At 40.6% G+C, this 12149-nt stretch overlaps 1 protein-coding gene across 4 annotated transcripts in view; it reads left to right on the top strand.

Annotated features, from left to right (window-relative positions):
• Positions 1–9729: 9729 nt before the first annotated feature.
• LOC115267037 (ras-related protein rab7) overlaps positions 9730–12149 on the top strand; it is a 33233-nt gene continuing 30813 nt past the window's right edge. Inside the window, exon 1 of one of the 4 annotated variants that reach the window (XM_062846468.1) lies at positions 9730–9908. The gene's annotated coding sequence lies outside the window, so the exon portion shown is untranslated. The other 3 variants (XM_062846470.1, XM_029873824.2, XM_062846469.1) reach the window with 3 other exon arrangements.

Raw genomic sequence — 12149 nt, 5'->3', positions numbered from 1 at the left:
TAAAGAGTGTACGCGATACAATAGTGATAAGAATATGTATAAAATCGTTAAGATAAATAAGAAAAATAGCTAAAACACCATTATTATGCTTAATAACAGCCTGCAATTGCAAAAAACATCTTTGGTACGTGTACCATATTATTGCAATAGTGGTCGAAACAACAACTGATATGCTCTCAATGAAGCACAATTTCGAAGAATAAGAATCTTATCTGATAATTTATCATCGATATGACGTCATCTGTTCATTAATTTTGATTATGCCTGAAATAATCAATACACTTTGAGCCATGCAGTTGTCTTAACGTTTATACACGATGGAAACGAAATGGGCAGAAACAAAATAAATCGAGTCGATTTTTCACGCCTAAAATTGATCACTTTTCGTGTGTTCGGTTTGTTCTGAGATGCCCTTCTCTTCTCTGCTGCAACGCTGATCACTTACCTGGTAAGAGCATCGGTTTGTAATCAATGAGTGGAATAGGTAGCCAACCGGTTTGTATGTAACCAAGGTGGATCAAAACAATAAAGAGGTCGAAGCCCTAAACTGACTACCCAAAGCCGAGGCTTGGATACCCCTTTAGGTACGGAATCGAACCAAAAGTAGCGGAAATGTATTTAACCTGAGGGACTGCGCCTTTTAAAATGACGTAACTATCAGTGCTTAACTTAACATAATCGTTTTATTCGTCCATTGGACAATAGAGAGAGAGAGAGATAGAGAGGTGGTATACTTGCGTATTACATTGGCGGTTGTTGGTGGCGGGATGGTTGACGGCGACGGTCTACGTTGGCTAGCTTTGTGGATGGCATCTTCGAAGGGGGGCCAGGCGGGCACCGGAGAGGTTGCTACTAACGACGGGCGAGCACTTCCGCCCCGAAATGGCTGTCCAAAGATCGTTGTTGAATGGCAGGTACTCAACCGGATAGGCTAGGGCCCACCAGTAGGCGTACGGGTTGTTGGGAAAGCTTGGCACCTCCAACGGGCAAACCGGGGTGAAATGGCTTGGTAGAACGCTTCTTCACGGCACGACGGCTTAGTTGAGCTTCAGCGCGGGTGGTGGCGGAAGTCCTTCGATCGGCACACACGATGACGGAGGCGGCGATGAAGATTTAGCTTGAATCAGGCCAGGCGGCCCACACAAAAGCTGGGGAGGAGGACCGACTCTCTGGACAGGCTACGGCCCACCAGCGAGGTTACGGTTGATCGTGGGTTACCGTCACCAGGGTCCAGGTATTTCGGCAATACTCTTGGGAAGCTGGGAAGGAGCTTTTCCGTCAGTACTCCTACTGGACCGATGACACTCTGGGGTCCCACTGGAGTGGCTAAGGCCTACCAGCGGTGGGGAGGATTCGCGTTCCTGGTTTTGGGGACGATCTCGGTGATCGACTCTGACGGGCGTCGGCTGAGTGACCACGCGGCCGATTGCGCGGTCTACAAGATGGCGGAGGCAGCAATGGCGATCCCGGTGCGTACTAGGGCTCTAGCTCTACACGAGGGTCGTGCCGCAGGTTTCTGTCCAGTGTTTCGATCCTGGGAAGTAAACGAGACTCTTTGGGAATCATCCGAGGCCACCATAGAATAAAGAAAAGGTCCGGAAACACTCACGGACCTTTTCTTCACAAATTAACACGTTTTCTTTAGGATCGGTCGCTTACGGACAATCTTCAAATGCTTATGGAAACTCAGAACGGCGCGCACTACTAAACTAGAGGGTAGCCTTTTTAGGAATGAGCCCCGTCCAATGCTATGTTCATAGTTTTCTTCGCTTCGGTTTTTCACATCTTCGTGAAAAGCCGAAGGTGTCATTTTAAAAATGTTGGCAGCCCTTCCACGCAGGGTCACATTACGATTAGGTCAACTCCATAAAGGGTGGTTGTCCTAGCTCAGTACGGGCGGTAACGTGTCGGAGTGAGCAAACGCTTTGACTAATATTCGAATGCACGGTTCGGTCAAGCTTATTTCTAGAACAGCTAGGTATACGCCACCAGTAAGGCTGTTCTACGATTGGGATGGAATTGGTTTAGGTGCTTACTGGTAGGTTACGGTGTTAGGAAAAGGAACTTGTGGCAAAGCCAACAAGCCACGAATTGGAACCAACGGTTACAAAGGTAAGGAAGTACTTGCTGCCTTCTACGGAAGTCGTTTCCATGGGACCACACAGATCACTGTGGACAAGTTCCAACACCTATGCTGCTCTGGCCCCTTTGAATTTGAACGGTTTACGTTGACGCTTCCCTTCCAAGCACGGAAAGCACGTCGGCATATCGGATTCGTCGAATTGCACACCACAGACCATACTGCGAAGTTGCTTCAAACTGTGTGCATTAAAGTGTCCCATGCGGCGATGCCATAAGCCTTCTTGGGCGTCGCGATGCACGATACATTTCTTCCGGTTTGGCGGAGACGATATCCGCCTTGCTAATCACCAACAGCCACAATCCGACCGGTCTGGTCGAAAACTTCACACACGTCATTGGAAAACACCACCTGATGACCACGACTGCAGATCTTGTGCACGGATAAATGTTTCATCGCTAGTTCCGGAATGCACAGCACTTCCGAAACATCGAGCACTTCGGTTGCATCACCCAAGTCGGCTTTGATTACCAAGTTGCCCTTAGCAACGCCTGGTGTCTCCATGTGGTTTGCAACTATGACAGTGCACTATCACTCACCTCTTTTGCTTCTTTCAGATCCAATTTGTCCCGACACATGTGAGACGACGTGCCAGAGTCGAAAATCCATTCATCTGTACTGGCGCGTTAGTGCTGTACCATGAAGGCCGAGTGTCTGTTCTTATTGTGTTTGCCTTACAATATACTAATTCATGCAATGGCTGGCAAAGAAAGCCCTCCAATTAATAACTGTGGGAAGTGCTGAAGAACACTAAGTTGAAGAGAGGTAGGCCAAGTTCCAGTGGCAACGTTGAGTCATACAGAAGAAGAATAAGAAGAAGAAGAAGAAGATAGTTTATAAGGAAACAAACTGTCATCGTTTTTCAAAAAATCAAAAGCAGTTTTCTCGCTCAAAATCAAACAGATCTCAATGAAAGTATATCACTGTACTCTATTTACCATCTGGATAGCAGTGAAATAATTTTTATCTACGACTTTGAAAATTTAGGCCACAAAAAATGTTTTTGAATGGTTGATGATTGCTGAAGACTGAATGATGGTTTCTTAAGCCTTAACAAAACTTTTTCATCAAACTGCACCCTGATGTTGATAGCCATGTGGATAGACGTCTGTTCTCTGTGATACAACTCTCAAAATATCAGCATGTTTTTTTTTAATATTTTTACATATATTTAACCACAGAGAGCAGACGTCCAAGCTCATGCAGGGTGGTTGTGTAAAGCATTGCAACGGTTGTTTTGAAATAACTGGTAATGTGGCCATTACGCGGCGCTGTCACATTTCGAAAAGAGGTACAAATTTGCCGTTGTTTACCTTTTGGCGCTAGTGTTACCAAGTGTGCACCCCAATATAGTTCCACCGAGAGAATGTGTTGGATTTACTTGGAAAGCAATAATTGTATTGTTGTTCAACTCACTTCTAATTGAAAGCGATGAAACAAATTATCAATGGGTTTGTCCAAATTTTGTTGTCGAATTAGTGAAATAATCAAAAACATCTTGTTATTGGACCAAATACAGCACAGTCTCTGAGTAGGAAAATTTAAAGGTGCGCTAGTGGAATATTTCTTTAGTAAGCGCCATCATGATGTCGAAACGAGTTTTCAGGTGGGAAAGTCACCGTCGATGCCACTACTGAGCTTGTTTTTTTTTTCATTACACAAGATTTTCAAGCAATTTTGTTCGAGCATGTTCGTCTGTTCTCTGTGATTTAACCACAGAGAACAGACATCCAAGTCCAGTTCCAAAACTGTGTAAGGAATTTAACGGCCATTTGAAATCGGCAACACAAGTGGCAATAGCGCGGCGCTGCAATCGGTTAATTTCCCATACTAATTTAATTCACCACTTGAAATGTTTCAATTCACCACTGACTGTGAAATCGGCAACACAAGTGGCAATAGCGCGGCGCTGCAATCGGTTAATTTCCCATACTAATTTAATTCACCACTTGAAATGTTTCAATTCACCACTGACTGTGGCAATATAGTGTTTGGTGGCGTTAGTGTTGTCATCGTGTATTGGTTTGCAACCTTACTCAAGTAAAGATTCAAATCCTTACACAACTTTCCGAATGAAATTTATTCTAGCCTGGATGTCTGTTCTCTGTGATTTAACGTAGATGTGTACTCAGCATGTGTGCAAAATTTCAGCCAAATCCGTTCCTGAATAAAAAAAAGTTGTCCATATACCAACCAAAAACACTGCTATAAACCTAATTGATGGCTGCTTTAGACACTTCCAAGAATCAAATGAAACCATCGATATCTGATTACACAACGTAACAAAAATTTACTTTTAGTCTGTCTCAAGAGCAAACTTATGTGTCTCTGACAGATTTTGGGTCACTGAATCCAAATCTGGGCTCAAATTTACTCCAGCACATCACAATTTTAAGCTATACCTCAATTTAAAGAGCAAAATATGCGATTTTGGGCTTTTTTGACTGCAAGCCATTAGGCTGATACTATTTTATTTTTGACTTTTTGTCTCCCCTCCCCCCTTTTCAGAAATTTTTGGCTGGATTTTACATTTTGAGGGGGCAGTTAAAAAATATTTATCATATTAATCGGTTTCAGCTAAAAAATCTTTACCAAATCCGATGAGTTTTAATTATTTTATGCAATTCAGTATCATAATTTATATTTTATATAGCTCATTTTGGTATCATAATGGCCAATTTTTCCGACCTGGCTCATTATGCAACTGAAATGAGTTGCATAATGAACATTATGCAACTCAAATGGGTTGCATTATGAAAAAAAATCATTGCATAAAATCTTGTATGAAACTCGTCGCAAAACTCGATTTTTTCAGCACTCTACGTATTTATGTACGACTCGTGCTGAAAAAATCAACTTTTTGCAACTCATTACATAAATAACTATTTAGGATTATGCTTTATTATTTTTATTCCACCACCCCCACACCAGAGAGGTGGGGCAAAAAGTGAAATAAATACTTGTAAGGACGTTAAGCATGGAAATATTTTCTTTACCAATCAAAAGATAAATTGTTCAATTAACATCTAAATTAACGACTCATGCAAAATATTTCGTTTTACCAAACCGAATTTGATAGTTTTAACTGATTTTTGTTAGGTACGATATTTCGCATACAAGATACACTCCAAAAGTTGCATGCAAGTTCACATACTGACATAAAATGCTTAAATCTATCAAATTTGATTTGGTAAAACGAAACATTTTGCTTGAGCCGTTAATTGGGTTTTTAAATTAAGAAAAATTCAATGATTTTATATTTTTAAATGAAAGAGCACCTTTTTCTAAGACACTATGATTTTTTTCAGATTTTTAGAACTTTGTTTTGATACCTAAAATCAATTTCAAAAAGATTTATTTAAATCACCTTGTGACAGCTGAGCAACTGCTTGACAGCTCCGCCCAGTACAAAACCCGATGAGGGGTGATTCAACAAATTGCTCCAATACAAACTTTAAATTGATTTTCAAATAGGTTCCCGGGCTCCTAAATTCATGAAAATTTGGATTTCGGCTCAGTTTGGCGTGCAGATTCAGAATATGGAATTATCTCAACATCGCTTAAAAAGCCAATTTAGATGTTAATTTATCAATTTATCCTTTGATTGCTTAAAAATATATTTCCAAGTTTAATGGCTTGCAGTCAAAAAAGCAAAAAATCACATATTTTGCCCTATAAATTGAGGTAGGTATGGCTCAAAATTGTGAGCAAATCTGAGCCCGGATTCGGATTCAGCGGCCCAAAATCTGTCAGAAACACATAAGCACAGAGAACCGACATCCAAGTCCAGTTCCGAAACTGTGTAAGGAAATTAACGACCATTTGAAATCGGCAACACAAGTGGCAATAGCGTGGCGCTGCAATCGGTTAATTTCCCATACTAATTTAATTCACCACTTGAAATGTTTCAATTCACCACTGACTGTGGCAATATGGTGTTTGGTGGCGTTAGTGTTGTCATCGTGTATTGGTTTGCAACCTTACCCAAGTAAAGATTCAAATCCTTACACAATTTTCTGAATGAAATTTGTTCTAGCCTGGATGTCTGTTCTCTGTGCCATAAGTTTGCTCTTGAGACAAAAAAATGTTGCGCTGTGTTGTTTTTAAATACACTTATATCACGTATAATGTGAATAATGATAATCGATTCATATTGACCAAACATTGATTAAACATGTAGTCGCAAACATTACGTCAGTGTTATGTCTATTTGTATGTAGTTCTGTTTATTAGAAAAATAATAAATTCGCTGAACAAAAAAAATGATAAAACTGAGATATGTACTTTATCTCAGTTTTTGTTTTGCTTTAAAAAAAAACTTGGTGCAAGACGTTTGACATAAAAACGCTTGAAGTTGTAAATCATATGAATGATGATAGTTTTACCACGGCAATAAAATTATCATAATCGTCTTTCATCCCTGAATTTCCATCTCTTCCCATTCAAATGGCCAAAAACCATTTGATTATACTTCTCTACAGCCACAGAGCATCATTTACAGCTCATTTTGCTGGCAGAACAAATTTCCCCATTTCTTGCCTCATTATCCTTTTTTTAATTCTTGCCTAGCCACAAAAGGAGCACAGTAGTGCCACAGAAACTATTCTTACCACACACACGTGTAGTGTATAGATGCTAATTATTATGAAAATTTTATAAAACGTGAGATGTATCTATTTGCAAAGCTAGTATTGATTTTGGTGTAATCGCATAGTCGGGATACGTTACACCAAAACCAACCATGAACAGCTCGCGTGCTGCCTGCACGACCGAGAGCCAAAATTAGCATCTATACACTACAACACGGAAGCTCACACGGTACCTAGTGGGAGGAGTCGGCGGCGGTGGATTATCCCTGGTTTTGCGCTTTCGTCTCGCATGTGTCTTCGTCATCGGCCCCAGTCAGTGGTGAGTGCAGCAGGTTCGGGCCATTTGAACTCTTTCACGGTTCATCATAAAACTTTTAATGCAATTAGAAAAGTAGATTAGAAATATTAGCTCTTCGAAGGTACCGGATTCAGTTGCTGTCTTCCAAGGAACAAGGATTTGAGACTGGACTTTTCGAGCAAACAATCACTTCTCGAAGAGATTATCTGCCTTTGTTGGTTTTTGGTTTTCAGTCCATAAGGTGTTTCGGCTTATTTGGAAGTCGAGATTTTTGCCTCCAAGGAAGGTCGTATGAGCCTTTTAAATGTGATTTATGACTTTTATATTGGATATTTGCGGTATTGGCTGAGAAGGTTGGTTTGTCTTTATTTGTTAACAATTTTGACATTGAATGGAACCGTTTGAAAAAGGTGCTTAGAGAATCAAAAATTGCACGCACAAGAATAGATATTGATCACAAATCACTCAATCATACAATTTGCAATGTATCCGACTCCAGTGCGTCATTTTTATCAGCCTTCCCAAATAACCACGCTGTTGAAGCTGTACGTATTGCTTAAATAACGCCCATATATTGACATGCATTACTCTATATAAACCATTGAAATTGAATTCAAGTGGAAGTGGCACCACTATTGTTGAATTACGATTATACCAGTGGCAATGCATGCGTACAACCTCAACAGTATGGTTACTTGGGTTGTTATCACGTTTCTAGCGATCGATGGCAGAATGAATTAACCAAATTAACTACATCGGCTGTTTTCCTACTCTCCGCATTGACCAATGTGGCGCTAGCTTCTATGCGCGAAAAATCGCTAAAAGTAAATCGCAAAAATATTGTATTGTAAATTTATCGAAGTGGTATACATTATTCGAAAAAATATTTGGTAGTGGTTGTGCACAATGGTGACTACTATTAAGCCTACCAAATATTTTTTCAGTAAAAGCTTTCTACACAGACAAACAGACTTAACACCTTGAACGATTTTCATGAAAATCCATCGCCCAGTTCACACTACCATCACCTGGTGGAAAAGTTGCACGAATCACTGTGTTGTGCAATATCGTCAACAGAAGGCGCTAGTGTGAAACGTCAAACGCATAGAAAAACGATGCGCGCGCCTCTGGTTGTGAAAGCCACAACTATGAAAATTTAAAATGATCGTTGAAAGCGTGGTCGATGGAAATTTCGCAAGTGTTACGTCTGTTTGTCTGTGGTTGAAAGATTGAAAAACCTACATGCCCAAAAACTAGGTAATGTGTTGATTGTTTGTAAAGTGTCTTGTTGTAAAACAAAAATAATTATATTTATTGTTTCGAATAAATACAGATTCCTTGATAAAGATCCGATACGGATCGAAACGTCGGAGTAAGAGAACATAAGGTGTTTTTGATCTCACAATCGGAAAAGCCAAGAAATTCTCCAAACCCTTAAAAACTATTAAAATATTGAAAAAAAAACCTTTTTTTCTGAAGTCCACGTGGACTATAGGGGAGGGGGGTAGGGGTTAAAGCAAAGTCCACACTTGTCCACGGGGAGGGGGGAGGGGCTCAAAAACCACGATTTTGCTGTCCACGTGGTAGGTATATCAGTCCACCTGGATTTCTAGAATGAATCAACTACATCGGCTGTTTAGCCGTATAATATTTTATCACAGAGAACAGACGTTTAAGCTTGAACAAAAATGCGTCGAAATAGTGTGTAAAGGATTGAAGTGTACCTCAACGCCACCAACGGAGACTGCCCCACATATAAAGTCGATTTGACCCCACGATGGCAGTGTTCATCGTTAAAATTCATTAACCCACAAAGTGACACGAGCGCCGAACGATCAAAAACGGCAAGCACTGGAAACAAAAATGACAACACAACAATGTAAGTGATGGGACGCTAGCGCCACGCAACGGGAACATAACCACATACTCTGATATGACCGTTACAAAGTTTTACACAAGGTAGAAAGCAAAGTTAGACGTCTGTTCTCTGTGATTTTATTGACATCATCAAGATTTTCGGTCAGCGCTATCGCTGGAAATGCATTTTTTGAGCTGTTCCAGTTTAGCTCAGTTTTGTGTGAATTTTCTGACCGTGTACTCATTTTAGAGTAACTTTTTCTTAGCGTGTAGTGATATCTCTTTTCAGCGCATGGTCCAGCCATCTGTTGACGAATCATGATTATCGTTTTTGCTACTGCCGCGCCACCGGTTGAACAAAAACAGCTAGAGTTACTGCACCGTTACAACTTACCCTGCCACCTTGCGCGTAAAAGTTTAGCCACGAGAGTGCATCACCGGATGGAAAATCTGACTTTCACTTTTCGGCAGGGACGACCGAGTTTGACGTTATTTGCAGCTGTGTGCGTGAGAGAGAAAATCCGAAATCGATGTGCAAGGATAATAAGAAAGAAGGTGTAATTCAATGTTTTGTTTTATTATGAAGAATCTGATTCAAATCGTTGTTTTCAAAAGTTTAAATGTGTTTATAATTGTTTAAAACATAAACAACGTTTCTGTAAAGCGCTGATCCAGCAAAATAATACAAATTAGACGTAGAGAACGAGCACCTGCTGCAAAACATCTTGATCATTGGCACCAACACAATCGAACTTGTTTGTGTTTTTCTTGTGTCAAACGCCCGTGTAAAGAAAATAAACGCAAACAGTGTCAGCAGTGTGTGAGTGTGTTTGGTAACTATCAGCCAGCCAGTCAGTCGACTGATGGACGAGTGCGAAGAAAATAGGCAGCAGTAGCAACCTAGTGATTCAACAAAGCTTATTATCGCGAGTGATCTGGCAGGAAAACGATTTTTCTTCCGTTCGGAAACTCCTACAGCCTGGAATAAAGTGTCGAAACATCGGATGCAGGATTGGAACACACGGTACGGAAGTATTTTCTGCACGGGGAGATTCGGAGTTGGCGAAGGGTGTCTTGAAAGGTGGTGTGAAATTGTGCTGACGCAAAAACGACGCAGTGTTTTCCCGTTCGTTCCGTCATTCGTCGTATGATCAAATTGTGTAAAATTCCTTTGTTGAAAACGGAGGAGTAAAATAAATGTAGCGTAATATGTGACAAAGACGCATGTGGTTCCTGGTGAAGACGTTCAAATTGGCGAGAAGTATTTGTGCTATAGTTTAAACCTTAGTGTAAAATATAAAAAAAATAATGAAATAGTGTGACTACACATATTCTAGATAATGTTTAGAGTTGAGTCAGCCTAGCTATTTTCACAACGCACTAGATATGAAAGCTCGCGGAAGCTAATAGCAATGTTGGTGAAGTTTTTGTATTTTGTGAGTTTCTGATTCTGTCCACACGAATGAAGCCATTGTAATCCGTGTACCACAAGGGGGAAGCAATTACCAGCGCTCTTATCATCGCTCAGAAGTACCACGTAAGTGAAAGAACCCGGAATACCCTCAGAATAAATTCGGTGCTGACGTTGGCCGATCTGAAGGCCTTTCTTGTGTATTGGGATCCAGGTCACAAAATGGACTCGACGATGACTCGAGGCCGAGAGGGAGAGTAGCAAGTAGTGGAAACATCAAGAAGAAAACACGTAACAACAGAGTGGAGATAAGCTAATTTTTCTATTCTTGTGAGTCGCTGCTGTTGCTGCTGCTGAGAGTGCGATGCGATCGTAGTGATCCATTGTGTGCTGTTGGATTGCTTGGATTGGTGTCGCTTTCAAATCAGCAGACAGAATCAGAACAAGGATTGCTCTGACGGCGGCAGTGAATCAACCAGCAGCAAGTAGACTTGGACGGAACGTACGTATCGCTTGTTACAACGTAGTGCCAGTGCAGAGTGCAAGTCTGATCGACCAACATATTGTAATTATTGCGTCTCTCATTGAACCAATACCTACGTAGTTGGTACACACGGACAGACCAGTTGAGTAGTTTTCGACCTGAAGGCAGAGCGTGTGCCTCTGGCGAACTAGCGAATGCAGCAGGAAGACAAACTTGTTATTTATTGATGTGCGACTAGCGAGTTCTTCAAGGTTTGATTGATTCTAATTTTATATTGTTTATTTACCTTTACAGAAATTGGTCTTATGGCATTTCCAGTTAAGTTTTACAATGGTGATAAAAACCAAGTTTATTATTTCATATGCCAGATATAAGTAAATTTTTAAGAGCTTCATTATTAACGATAACTGTTTAGTGTATACACTTTGAATCGAGTCAAGGAAACTGATAGTGTTTCTTCAGACCAAAATTATTGTTAACCTACACATACGTTACTAATGATTTGGATAAAAAGCGCTCTGACGGTATCCAATACGCTGAGCTGGAATAGCATTCAATTAGCTACAAGGCTAGCTTTTTATTCAAACAAAAATACATTAATGCAAAAGTGAACTAAATTGGTCAAACAAATTGCCATTTAGACATTGTGTATAGTATACACTGTATACACTTTGCAATAGATTCTTATATTTGTTTCCCTCACCGAATGAAAAGTTTATAACTGCAATTTTCGTATGTTAAACACGAGTCTGTTCTTGCTGTCTGTTCAAGAATCTTGCTTTCGTAAGAAAAACTTTTGTCTTGGTAACCCTTTGCAACCGGTCTTTGCTACTTTCAATACAAGTGAAATAACAAACTCGCGTGTCATGCCTCGAGCATGTGCGCTTGTCAAAAACTCACATGACAAACTGTTTTCTGCGTATGCTTTCAAGGAAGTCATCGCATGCTTCACTTTAACCCTCCTAAAATGTTAAGCTAGGTGCACCACGATGGCATAGTGCCCATTCAGCGAGCCTGGCTGGGTCATATTGACCCCAACTTCCTACTAGGGTAGAAAGGGTAAAAGGCCTTGTGCTACTTCTTGCAGAACATCATCTGGGACAGCTCAGACATTTACTTGAAAGTCCAGATTTATGGAAAACTTAAGTAGGTAGTACAAAAGATCGTGGATTACTTATAGACAGTTTCTTTTTTGAATATTTGAATGTTACTTCGCAAACATTGCGTTTAGAAACCCCCGTGCAATCAAGTGAGTGCTCTTGACTGATTTGGTTACCAAATGTCAATAATCGTCGAGCAATCGCGCTGTGGTACTTTGTACAACACGTTCGGTTACCCGCTGTTCAAAAAATAACAGCGGCTGTTCGAGC

The sequence above is a fragment of the Aedes albopictus genome, chromosome 1, assembly GCF_035046485.1.
Source record: "Aedes albopictus strain Foshan chromosome 1, AalbF5, whole genome shotgun sequence".
In the NCBI taxonomy this organism is placed as follows: domain Eukaryota; kingdom Metazoa; phylum Arthropoda; class Insecta; order Diptera; family Culicidae; genus Aedes; species Aedes albopictus.
The sequence above is the reverse complement of the archived record's forward strand: the minus strand, read 5'-3'. Positions and strand labels throughout refer to the sequence as shown.